General features: G+C 39.0%; 1 long non-coding RNA gene across 1 annotated transcript; it reads left to right on the top strand.

The window, feature by feature from the left end:
* Window positions 1-469: 469 nt before the first annotated feature.
* On the top strand, window positions 470-3,699 carry LOC124278129. Its single transcript, XR_006898994.1, has 3 exons — window positions 470-508; window positions 2,019-2,131; window positions 3,615-3,699. It is a non-coding gene; the product is annotated as an uncharacterized LOC124278129 (long non-coding RNA).
* The last annotated feature ends 8,401 nt before the right edge of the window (window positions 3,700-12,100 follow it).

The raw sequence follows: 12,100 nt of genomic DNA, 5'->3' as shown, positions 1-12,100 counted from the left end.
CCCAATTGCGTAGATCAATCCTCACTCTGTTGATCGCCTCGATTGTCTGGTCCAGTTGTCATTATTTACAGACCGCCGACATTTAGCTGGAATATCGCGGAGTTAAACAACAAACAAACAAACGAAAATCGTAATTTTACCAGGCAAGCTTCGTCATCGTTTACGACACACAAAGGTGCCTACATGTGCCTACATTTCAATCTCCATTGCACCACAAAATTGTTCATCTTTGCTGATCAAGAAGAGGATACGCTTGTACACTGGTAAAGCGCGTGTGGCCTGCACAGTTTAGATAGACGGCTATGAAGGTGAAAACATAAGAAAAGCAACAAGTCTATGCGAACTGTAGGAGAAACTGCCCCCGTCATATGATATGAAATTCGCAGAGAGTATGTATGTTCGTTTATGTCCTTCGTTTGTTGAAAAATATCTATAGCAGCAGTCAGCTTACAATTTGTATTTTCTTTCCAGTGTTCAATAACAAGGGTTGAAGGTAAATAGCTTCAAGGTAACAATCCAATAGGAAGCAATTACAGACTTTTGATAGATCAATACCTGAATGCACTACGTAGCCCGATGACTGAATTGTAATTTCTCAAGGCCCTAAAAAGGGTATTTACCTACTGAAAAATGTATACTCATTCAAGATCTGTATTATGTATATTAATGGGACATGCATAGTAAACGTCACAGCACTTTATGTGTTGTTTGCCGAGCTCTATCTAAGGGCCTCCTCAGGGCTGTTTGCCTTGTGTAGGTATCAAAGACAAACCAAAAGGGATTCACATAGAATAATTTTATGGACAAATTGAAAATCGATGCTTGTAGTGTCATATCAGGATCTAAATTGTAAATATCGCAAACAAAACAATAGAAATTCAGGCAGGCCACTATCTACACATGTACCAAACTCTTTGAGCTGCTTTCAAAACGCTCGCCGTGGAGATGGGGCCTAATATGGTGTGGAATTTGGTCCAAAGACATTTTGTGCTATGAGATTTTGTCTGGGTGGGATTTTGTCAGCCTCACCCTACTAGGTAATCTTTCATGAAACTGTGAACAAACGGAAACCAGGTCGTCAACTGCTGTAGTTTGCTGTTACAGATTCTTAAAATTTGTGTTTTTCCTTTGACGTTGATGTTGGTGTCAACCTGACATAGATGCACAAAGTTACGACCCCCAGTTCCATATAATTGGTTTCACAGCTCAGTAACTACTCTTGTATGCGGACGGACAGATAAGAGAGACATACTCCCATCGAGTTGGACTTTAAGTAACTGTCAGATGATTTTGTTTGTGGGGGCTGGGGATTTGTCATCTTCTGATGACTCTTGTCTATGGAGATGATCTCCTGTGTGTATCTCTTGCGATTAAGTGTTCACCATCAAGCATATTCTGCTTGACTGTATGGACTTTTCATGTGCAAGGGATTCACCTGATGAAGCAACACATCTCTTTTGGGAGATTTGGTGTAATGACATTTCCTGTTTCTAAATAATAATATAATGAATATATAGGTTTTAACAAACCAAACTCATTTGGCCTTTGTACCTTAAAATGTTTAAGAATGCCGACTTGATCTCGTCACTATATGGCTGGAGTAATCCCGATGTGACGTAAAGCCTAACTCAACTCAAATTCTTTAAGACATATACTGTCTATTCTCGTTGACCGACTTGCTCAATTCTGTGAAGGAATAACCAGTTTATATTTATTATGGCTTTGTTGATTATTGTGTAATGAAGACATATACATTTTAAGAAACTCGTTTAAACTTTGTAACTCAAATATGTATATGAGCAGACTTGGTCTCGTCGATATATGGCTGAAACAATGGCGATGCGACGAAAAACTCAATTCAGCTCAACTCCTTATTAAGTTTGCTGTGGGAAAATCTATAAAGGTTGCTTTTTTTTCCCAGCCGATATTCAAATGTTTTAGGAACTGCTGAAACTGTAGGAAAGCATGTAAAGTTTCCTTTTGAGCGAGCCACAAGGTTTGGTATTCCAATATTGTAGGAACTGCCAAGACTGACAAAAGATACCATGTACCTGGCTTTTTCCGCTTCGTTCATCAAGCAGCAGGGATATATTCTTGTCACTGCAATACTATGGGGACTGAAACCAACGTGGTGAGTACACATGATATGTATCACTGTTACAATGGAATGTATGCTGTTCTGCAGTTTATTGTTCTGCATTCTATTTATTTTCATGCATTCTAAGCAAAATATATCTGTTAATTGGTCATATTTTTTTTTTTCATTGTTGTCATTTAATGCCGCATTTAGCAATATTCCAGCTACATGGCGGCAGTCGCCTCTGGGCTAGACAATCCATTGATGAACAGTTGAGCATCGATCTATGCAATTGGGATACGATGACATGTGTCAACCATGTCCGCGAGCCTGACCCCCGATCCCGATTGTCGCTCTTACGACAAGCATGGCATCAGACCCGTGAAGGTCCGGGCTAGAATTGATCTTCTTACAACACGTATTTGTTGCTGAAGATCATTCTTACTCGGATCTTCAAGGGTTCTTCTTCGGGATGATGAGTATAACAGTTCAACAGCAAGGTGTAATTGTATTTTAAGAAGCTTGAGCTGGCCATCAACATTTCCGATCTGCCATATTAGCGCATATCATAAAGCAAACAGGCTGCGTCAGCCTGGTTGGTTAGGACACAGTGGTGAATGGCATTAAAGTCAGTTCTGAATTTTCATTGCATCCTTCGTTGGAGCAGAGACACACGACAGGTGAAATGGTTATTTTGAAATATATCATGTTTAAAATGATATCAGAAATGTTCTTTATATTCTGATATTTTATAACTTGAAGAGCATAACATATTTGGAGGTTTGCAGGTGTTATTCATCATGCAATGCTTTTGAAGTTCTACCTGCTCTCTAGTTCATACTAGAAGAAGATGGTTTGCTTTGATCATTATGTACCATTCATCATGACACGTAAGTCAATATATAGAACTGGCCTTCAGCAACCCATGCTTGTCGTAAAACCGACTAACGAGATTGGGTGGTCCGACTCGCTGGACTTGACTGACACATGTCATCGTATGTCAGTTGCGTAGTTAGATGCTCATAGTGATCACTGAATTGTCTGGTCCTAACTCGATTATTTGTATACCCCTGCCACAAAGCTGGTTGCTGAAATATTACTGGAGGAGTGAGTGTCGGTATCTAGAATATGATTGATTGATTGATTGAGTGAGGAGTGAGTGCCGGTATCTGGAATATGAGTGTGTGAGTGAGTGAATGAATGAGTGAGTGCCGTATCTGCAATATGAATGAGTGAGCGAGTGTGACGGTATCTGGAATACGAGTGAGTGATTGCCGGTATCTGGAATATGAGTGAGTGAGAGAGTAAGTGTTGGTATCTGGAGTGAGTGAGTGCCGGTATCTGGAATATGAGTGTGTGGAGTGAGTGAATGAGTGAGTGCCGCATCTGCAATATGAATGAGAAAGTTAGTGACGGGATCTGGAATATGAGTGAATGAGTGAGTGAGTGCCGGCATCTGGAGTGAGTAAGTAGTCCATCGCCCTAACATACGTAAACCAAACCAGTCCCTTTGGCAATATTAATTTTCTGTCTCCAGAGAAAGGTTCCTCTGAGAAGAAGTCTGAAACTCCGGGACAAAATGACATTCCTGTTATCAACATTCCGATATTCGAAATGGTTTGTACATCTGCCAATCTCCAAAGTGGTCGCTAATGCTGCGTGTAGGTTTATTAATTTTGAGACATACAACGAATGAAAAACAACTTGTCCATTAGAGAGAGTGTGTTAACTTGTAATACCAGACAGCCCCGAGCTAATTTGTTACAAAAAACATGTTAATATAAAATAATGCTTTAAATACATCTCGCCGGGTTCAGCGTCAAATATTCTGCAGTGTAGAACTGGTGGTGATAACTGGCGCTATAATCCGATTTGGGTCGGTTCGAATGCCCCTTTAGCGTGATATTGATCCTTTGTTTGTCAGTAACACTCAACATGACCCCATGAAAAAGTTGTTTATTATATCAATCACTGGGTTGACCCTTAAAACTAATAACCCTCTGAAGATCCGGGTTAAAATCGATTTTCAGCAACCCATTCTTGTCGTGAGGCGACTAACAGGATCAGGTGGTCAGGCTCGCTGATGTGGTTGACACATGTCATCGTATCTCAGTATCGTAGATTGATGCTCATGATGTTGATTACTGGATCGTCTGGTCCAGATCCGATTATTTACAAACCGCCGCTACATGGCTGAATTTGCCTAGTGTCGTGGTCAACAAAAACAAACTAAACACATCATTCAAGATTGAGTAATTCCTTTTCAATTTTGTGTCCGACATTTCATTGAAATATATAATCTTAGCAAAAACATCCATTCAGAATCTAAATTGAATTATAACTCTCCAATTTCTTAAGTTTGGCATCACTCTGAAAAAGACGAAATGACCCCTTTAGACATCTATGTAGAATCTGAGGACGGCAAAACCTCAACTTCATGACTTTTACCAGTCACAGGCCACCAGCCAAATCAACATGGGAAACAGCAGAAGGATGTCCTGACCTAGCATGGACGACATTCGAGCTGGCAGTAGTGTTACAGGAGAATGACTTTCAGGTACACTATCACCAGGACCCGTCAAGATCCGGGCTAGAATTGGTCTTCAGTAATATAATATAATATACAATATCAAGTGTTTGAGCAATGATTCTGAAAATGTTATGGGATGTTTTGTCAGGAAAGAGCATGGACACAGTCCATCATTTCTATTCTTCTTCATACAACAAATGAATGGAAAATACAATAAATAATAAATGAAATGACTATTGTAAGTTATTTCTAATCTTTGAAAGTGAACATATACTCTCAAAACAAGAAACGCATAGGTGATATTGATGCATGGAATTTCAAATAATTTTCAAAATTATTGTTTGATTTTGTATGATTTCGTCATTAAAACGCTGTCTTGTGTACATAGAACAAAATGCACAGTGCAAAAACGCTCCTTCGGAAACTTTAATGAAAAGTCTACTGAAAATAGTCAACTTGCATGAAAATGTAATGCAGAAAAACGTGGTTCGCAATATGCTCGCGCAGTTCTGAGGAATTATGAGCAGGGCATTGCCTATAAAAGGCCGTCTTGTTTTGAGACTGTCATTGACACTGTTTAGGTAAATGAAGGAATATCGTTATGCTGCAACTCACCGCTGTAAATGGAAACATTGTCGTTGGACGTCTGGAGGCTTGGGGGTCGCAACCTGCCGTTACACGTCACCTCAATGTTCACAACAGAACTATCAGTCCTTAACGGGCTCGATACCAGCAATCCAATTCTACGCAAGATCGGCCTCAAAGTTGTAGACCTCGTATTAACACTGCAGCACGGGTTAGGTACTTACCAGTATATCATTTGCGGAGTCGAACTGTCACGGCGACTGAAAGGAGGGTGAATGTCGGCGCAAACCATTCGTAATCGTTTACGCGAAGCTGTACTTTGAGCCAAAAACTCTAATTTGGTCCTGCTAATTTTGGGCTCATGGTGGCACCAGCAGACATTGAAGACAACGCCCAAATGGGAACGGATGCTTTCACTTATTGAACTGTTTACGAGCTATATATGTTAACAGACATTTATTTGAGCTTTCATGCTGTGATATTTGGCTGCAACTAATCACATATTACATGTGTTATTTCACTTTAAAGTTGGCAGATTGAAAATAGATTGAACTAATAAGTTCAGGTGTCTGTTGATGACAATTTGGTGTTCACTCTGAAGATCCCCGAACCGAAACCAGTGAACGCTGTCACAGTGGCAGGAGACGTTAAAGTCAGGAAAAATTTACATAGCGTGATATATTTCAAGATGGACATCACTCTTGCTTGACAACGGTACAAGAATCTGTATCGAAACGTCGCACTCACGAAAAATAAAGAAGTTGTTATCCATAAAACTTGTTATATATTGTACGTCTCAACTTCTAAATGCCACTCAAACAAGTCATTCGATTTGTCTTATAGATGACACTCAATGCTTTTGTTTATTGTTCCAAGGACCAGGTGTAACTATAGTAAACAATATTACAACTGAGAAAGCCATACAATGTTTTACAAGCGTTACAGAATTATGAAACAATGTCCATGTCTTTATTTTAAACAATAAAATGGAATCCTGATGGTTTTATGCTTTGTGCCTTATGGATGGATGGTCTCATGTGTGACTGAGCGACTGTGAGTTTAATTAGGGTTACCCAGCTCGTCACGCCTGGTTCATTGGGCTGTAAGCAAATTCACATATTGACAGAAATATTTCAAACATTTTTAACAAAACCGAATGTGTTATAAAAAATCACAATCCATGTAAAAATGCCATGAACAGGCCATGGCGTGACCAGCCGATTGATAGCATTGGGCCTATCCTATCACCGGTCAAGGCAAAGTGTGCTTGAATATTGCCAGCTCCCGTATCTTCAACGACCAGATTCCATATCTGCCCACCCAGGGACGCAAACCAAAGGTAAACATGTGGCCAAATTTGATCGCCTATTACGAGCAGCAATGGGGAGCTGAGGACCTATTCTTTCTCGGGTCTCCTCGAGGGAAGAGCCATTAGCATTATCCAGCACCCGCCACGAGGAGGTTGCTCTTCACAGTTGCGATGGTTTTCTTGAGGGCATTACGTCTCTTCATATTCGACGTTGAGAGTTTACACCATGATATATCATCATAAGTGAGTGAGTGAAGATGGTTTTCTTGAGGGCATTACGTCTCTTCATATTCGACGTTGAGAGTTTACACCATGATATATCATCATAAGTGAGCGAGTGAAGATGGTTTTCTTGAGGGCATTACGTCTCTTCATATTCGACGTTGAGAGTTTACACCATGATATATCATCATAAGTGAGCGAGTGAAGATGGTTTTCTTGAGGGCATTACGTCTCTTCATATTCGACGTTGAGAGTTTACACCATGACATATCACCATAAGTGAGCGAGTGAAGATGGTTTTCTTGAGCAGACACTCCACACCACCCCAATATTCAACAAATATGATATAAAAGAAAACATTAATTGCTTATCACAATCAAGGAGTGGTATCTGAGGTAATGTCATCATATCTAATATCAGAAATTAACGTTTATGTTTTGGGCAATATATGGTTTAATAGTTTGATTTCGACAGAGGTGATAACTGCTTATGGAGGACATACAGTTTATATATATGACAAAAAGTGTGTTGAATTTGACTAACTGACTGACTGAGTTTGGTTTTACGCCGCTTTTAGCAATATTCCAACAATATCACGGCGGGGGACACCAGAAATGGGCTTCACTCATTGTACCCATGTGGGGATTCGACCCCGGTCTTCGGCATGACGAGCGAACGCTTTAACCACTAGACTACCCCATCGCCCCGTGCTGAATTTGCCACTGTGTCACTTTGCAAAGAATATATATATAACAATCTAAGCATATAAATACTTTTTTCCACACATATTTGCATGTGTTCCATATATAGTTGCATGTGAGGTAATTGATCAACTTATAGATACTAATATACTATAAAAAGATCACGAAACCCATTGTTTATGCATTTAGTTCATTGACAATATCCCATCCATCCATCTTTCAAACTTCCACAAAACAAAATGATATGGTCTTAGTATTTTCATTACATGAGTTATATACAGCCCTTCAGCAAATTCATGATACAACAACCGGGCTGATAATATTCACTATCAGCTCTTTGAAGCATTTACCTGAATCATGTCTGGAAACACTTCTCGATATATTTGAGAAAATATAAACCTTACACCCGCGATCAAATGCTCAAGAAGTGGGACAACCGAGTAGGTATCAGTATGTTACATGCAATAAGACCAACTTTTAGTTACACATACTTGGGTTGCCAGTCCAGAGTTGAAGAGATCATGATGCCTCGATAACTTGTAAAGGAACCGTGAAGTGTCTGACATCTGTGATAAATTACGTACGGAAAATCCCTGATGACGTGTCTGCACGTGACATACATGGCGGGTGGCAGCAGTACTAAAGGTTGGGCTTAGCGGTAAGAAGGTGAGGTTGTCATATTTGCCTTTAATTTTCTCGGTAATACTCTGAGGTTAGTTTCCCTGAAGATAGGGGACTTGTCCTCTCACTTGTAGACAACAAAGACTGCTAACAAACAGTTGGTTTGAGATCCAGAAACATGGGCGTGTGAAAACAGAGCTAGAGGACAAAATGGCTGCGGAAGGTGACATTGAAATCGGGAACACGGTTTAAGTTTCAGCGGCAAATTCCTTATACCTTCTATGTCCGTTACTGGTTTGTTTGTCAGGTTTAGGTTGTCACATAGATAGATAATACACACGTACTGACAGACACACAGACATGCTCACACAAACACACACAAATACACACAGATACATAAACATGCACGCATATGTATATTCACACAAATATTCACGCACAATCAGACACACACACACACACACTCACATTTGACTTTAATTCTTTGACTTTGATACATGAGGTGTTGACTTTCAAATTCAAATTCATCACAAATTCTTTCATTGTCATATAATTTCATGACAGGGGTCGCGCCGCGCATACATACACTAAACGCATAAGCCGTTTTAGAAAAGAATAGTGTGTTAGATTAAAGGTCGCTTAAAAACATAGTCAGTCTAACTATATTATTTTAAAGGAATCATTTTCAAAGCCATATCCAAAATGTCACATATGTGGGTAATGTTGTTAACGATATTGGTCATCACAATAGAAGGGTAGGGTATAACACAGAACATTGAAAACGATCTGCTATTTGGTACCTCTTGGACAATGGTACGCCCATACATTATATCGTATACAATATGTTCAGTATAGTATTGGATGACTTTCCGTCATAATCAACACCACACAAAATGACTGTATTACCCAAATTCTACTAACGTCAGGAAATACTCGTTTCATCCGGCGGCCATATGAACAACGTTTGAAATCTACGTATCATCTGGCCGTCAGATTTACACACGTTTAAAGGGGTGTTAAAATAAACGAAGATTCGGCTGCATTTACATGTATTTCACAGGAGTGTAAATCTGGCCATTGTTTCCATGTGTTTCCTAACATGTGTAACATATGTAAATGCTGTGATTGTAGGACATGCATTTCAATACCCTTTGAAATCTTGTATGACCAGGGTTAGGTTTGTCATATATTTTGTACATGCGTAAATGGTTGGAAATGAGTAAGTATAGTGTTGCAAGATTAGCTCTACTTAAACATGTATTTCATTGGTGCTGTAATGTAACTGTCACATAGGGTTCGTTAGCGTCCGACCACGCCATAATGTACTGAGATAATTAGAAACACACGGTGAAGTGATACCCATGACTGAGCACCACTAATAACGTGCGTGTCTTTCGTGACATACACATGGTGTCTGTTTAAAAGGTTCAAATATCGGGTCTATGGGCCAGAGCGATATGTATGTTAGGAGTGTGTGTGTGTGCGGAGTGAGAGGGTGTGGCATGGGATAGGCCTAGGGTGGGTGGTGGTGGCGGTGGTCGGTGTTGGGGTACTGATAAGTCTTTCTGACCAATATGTAATATCATTTATACTTTTGTAATGGAAATTACATAACAGTTTAAATAACTGACCTTAGGTACACTTCTTATATATGCTTTACAAGGAGACACTGCTAATTACAATAAAACACAGACGAATGTGTTCACACAGACATGAACCGGTAGGTCCCTAATTTTAGTGCTCACTTGTTTGAGTTATCCGACTGATCATAACCGAACAAATTTCCATTATCATAAAAGATGATTACAATGTATTAATGATTCCCGGTGTAAATTACTGTTGTAAGTGTGTGAACATGCACATATTTGGTATGACCTCTTTTTGATTCGGAATACAGGTATTATTCCATACGGACGTTTTCTCAAATTTCAGTTACCCGACGGAATATACTGTAGACATATTTTGTTTCCACATCTTGGGTAGACTAAAGAAAATTGTAGTGATTGCAATTAGCTCATAATTTTCATATTAGACCTATTTTGTTTCCAACTGTTGGGCAGGCTACAGGAAATTGTAGTGATTGCAATTAGCTCATAACTAAGCAGTTTTCGATAATTGTTGAAAGCTTACTACCTGACAGCATTATGTTGCTCATGCGTTTTCTTTTTTGCTTTTGCTTTTGCTGTCTAATTTGTTATACATTATATAATTATGTTAATCATTTTGGTATCTCAATATCATTGAATATAATATCTACTTATTAATCTATCAAAGTACCGAAACGTATTATCTGTATGCTTTACTGTTATTGGGTGAAACTGTTAAAAGTACCTTCGTACATAATTTCCAGGAAATAGAAACTGAAAATTACTAGCTCAATGGAAAACTAAATTGGATAAAGATCGCAAACAATCATTATTTATATTCAACTTTTAAATTATCAGTGCGCAGATCATGTCACTAACATAAAAACTGAAGGATATATGGTGACAAACTGGGTTCAATCTTGAATGTATAATAAAAAATTAATGTACCAGCAGTATCAAGGAATGATGGGGTACGCTCGTGGCTAAAGCGTTCGTCTGTCAGGTCAAAACCGGTGTTTGATTCCCGACAAAGGCACATTAAGACTGAAAATATATTATTTTGATAAAGGCAAAGATCTTAATTTCAATTGAAAAAGAGACGAAGAAGTAATTTGGAAGATTCACAGACTAACAACATCTATATTGGGGCTACAGGTACACGAAGCATCTTCAATAATAAAATCACATTCCACAAATATCAGATAAAGGTTTAAATGACAAGCATATTTATTGGTATCTTGCCAAGGTCTGTCCGCTCTCAATGCAGTATAACCAGAGTGCTGTGGTCACTACCTCCGGTGGCCAAAATTCAGCAATCCCATTACTTTACAGATATTTTCTTACAGGCATATATATGGAAAGTTAACTTTACGGGTATGGAAAGAGTGGGGGAAACACGTGCAAAGTATTAGTACGCTGATATTATCATTCAAATAATCACTTATCATTATGGCATTAAAAAAGGCCATATTGCCAGACAGCATAACATCACCTTTGGCTGGAGTTCCAAATAATTTGACACCGAAAGCCTGTCAGTTAACGTAAAGGAAATAACCCTTGTGTTTTAAAGTGATAGTCACAATGAAGTGTAGGGTGCCATGCATTTTATATTCTGTCTCACAGTCCCTGAACCACATTATTTTGCCTTACTGCTTAGTCTGTCTCACAGTCTCTGAACCACATTATTTCCCCCTACTGCCAAGCCCTCTGTGCAATGCTAAAGCCCTAAATGAAGCAAGTCTAGATCTCCACAGGTCCAGGGTCTGTTAACATCTGCAAGAATCCTAACGAACTTTGGGGTCGGGTTACAAAGTAAACATATCTACAGCTAACTGCCATGGCTCGCCGGACTGAATTTCGTGTCTCCCTGGGGCTCAATTTAAATGGGCTTGTTTGTTTCTATCAAAATTATATATATTCAGACACTAAGCGTTAGTCTATGTATTTTCCGATATGATGGAAATACTAATATTGACCAGCTAAAATTCTAAAGGAGCCTTTCTTCAAGCAGTGACTTAACGCCATACATAGCTAGAATTGCTTAGATGATAGACTTCATATAAGGCATCACTACCTTAGCCTCATTAGCTTATTGCCTCACCACTTGCGAATTAAGCGTTGGCAGATGTTAATGTTACTGGAGATGTTGGTCCCGCCAGCTGTGGGTGTTTGGTATGGCTCTCCATAACCCGAACCCTGCAGTGAGTTTCCCAGAGACGGAAAAGGGGGAAAATATCGTTCTGTGACTGTAACAAGTACAAGTATGTAACAAGTACAAAATATACAAATAGTAAATATTCTGGAAAAGCAATCTATTTTAATATGTCTTGTCTTATGTTCCTGTTTGGAATCAATTAATAACACCTTAAACAATAATACAATTGTCAGTGAAAAGGTTTACATTTTCACAAGTCCATGATTTATTTATAGTCACCACTGGGTCATGGGTCAAAAGTAGTTCCTATGCAA

The sequence above is a fragment of the Haliotis rubra genome, unplaced genomic scaffold (genome assembly GCF_003918875.1).
Source record: "Haliotis rubra isolate DU_JTF1 unplaced genomic scaffold, ASM391887v1 Scf2315, whole genome shotgun sequence".
Lineage (NCBI taxonomy): Eukaryota > Metazoa > Mollusca > Gastropoda > Lepetellida > Haliotidae > Haliotis > Haliotis rubra.
Note: the sequence above shows the minus strand (reverse complement) of the source record. Positions and strands in the feature narration are given on the sequence as shown.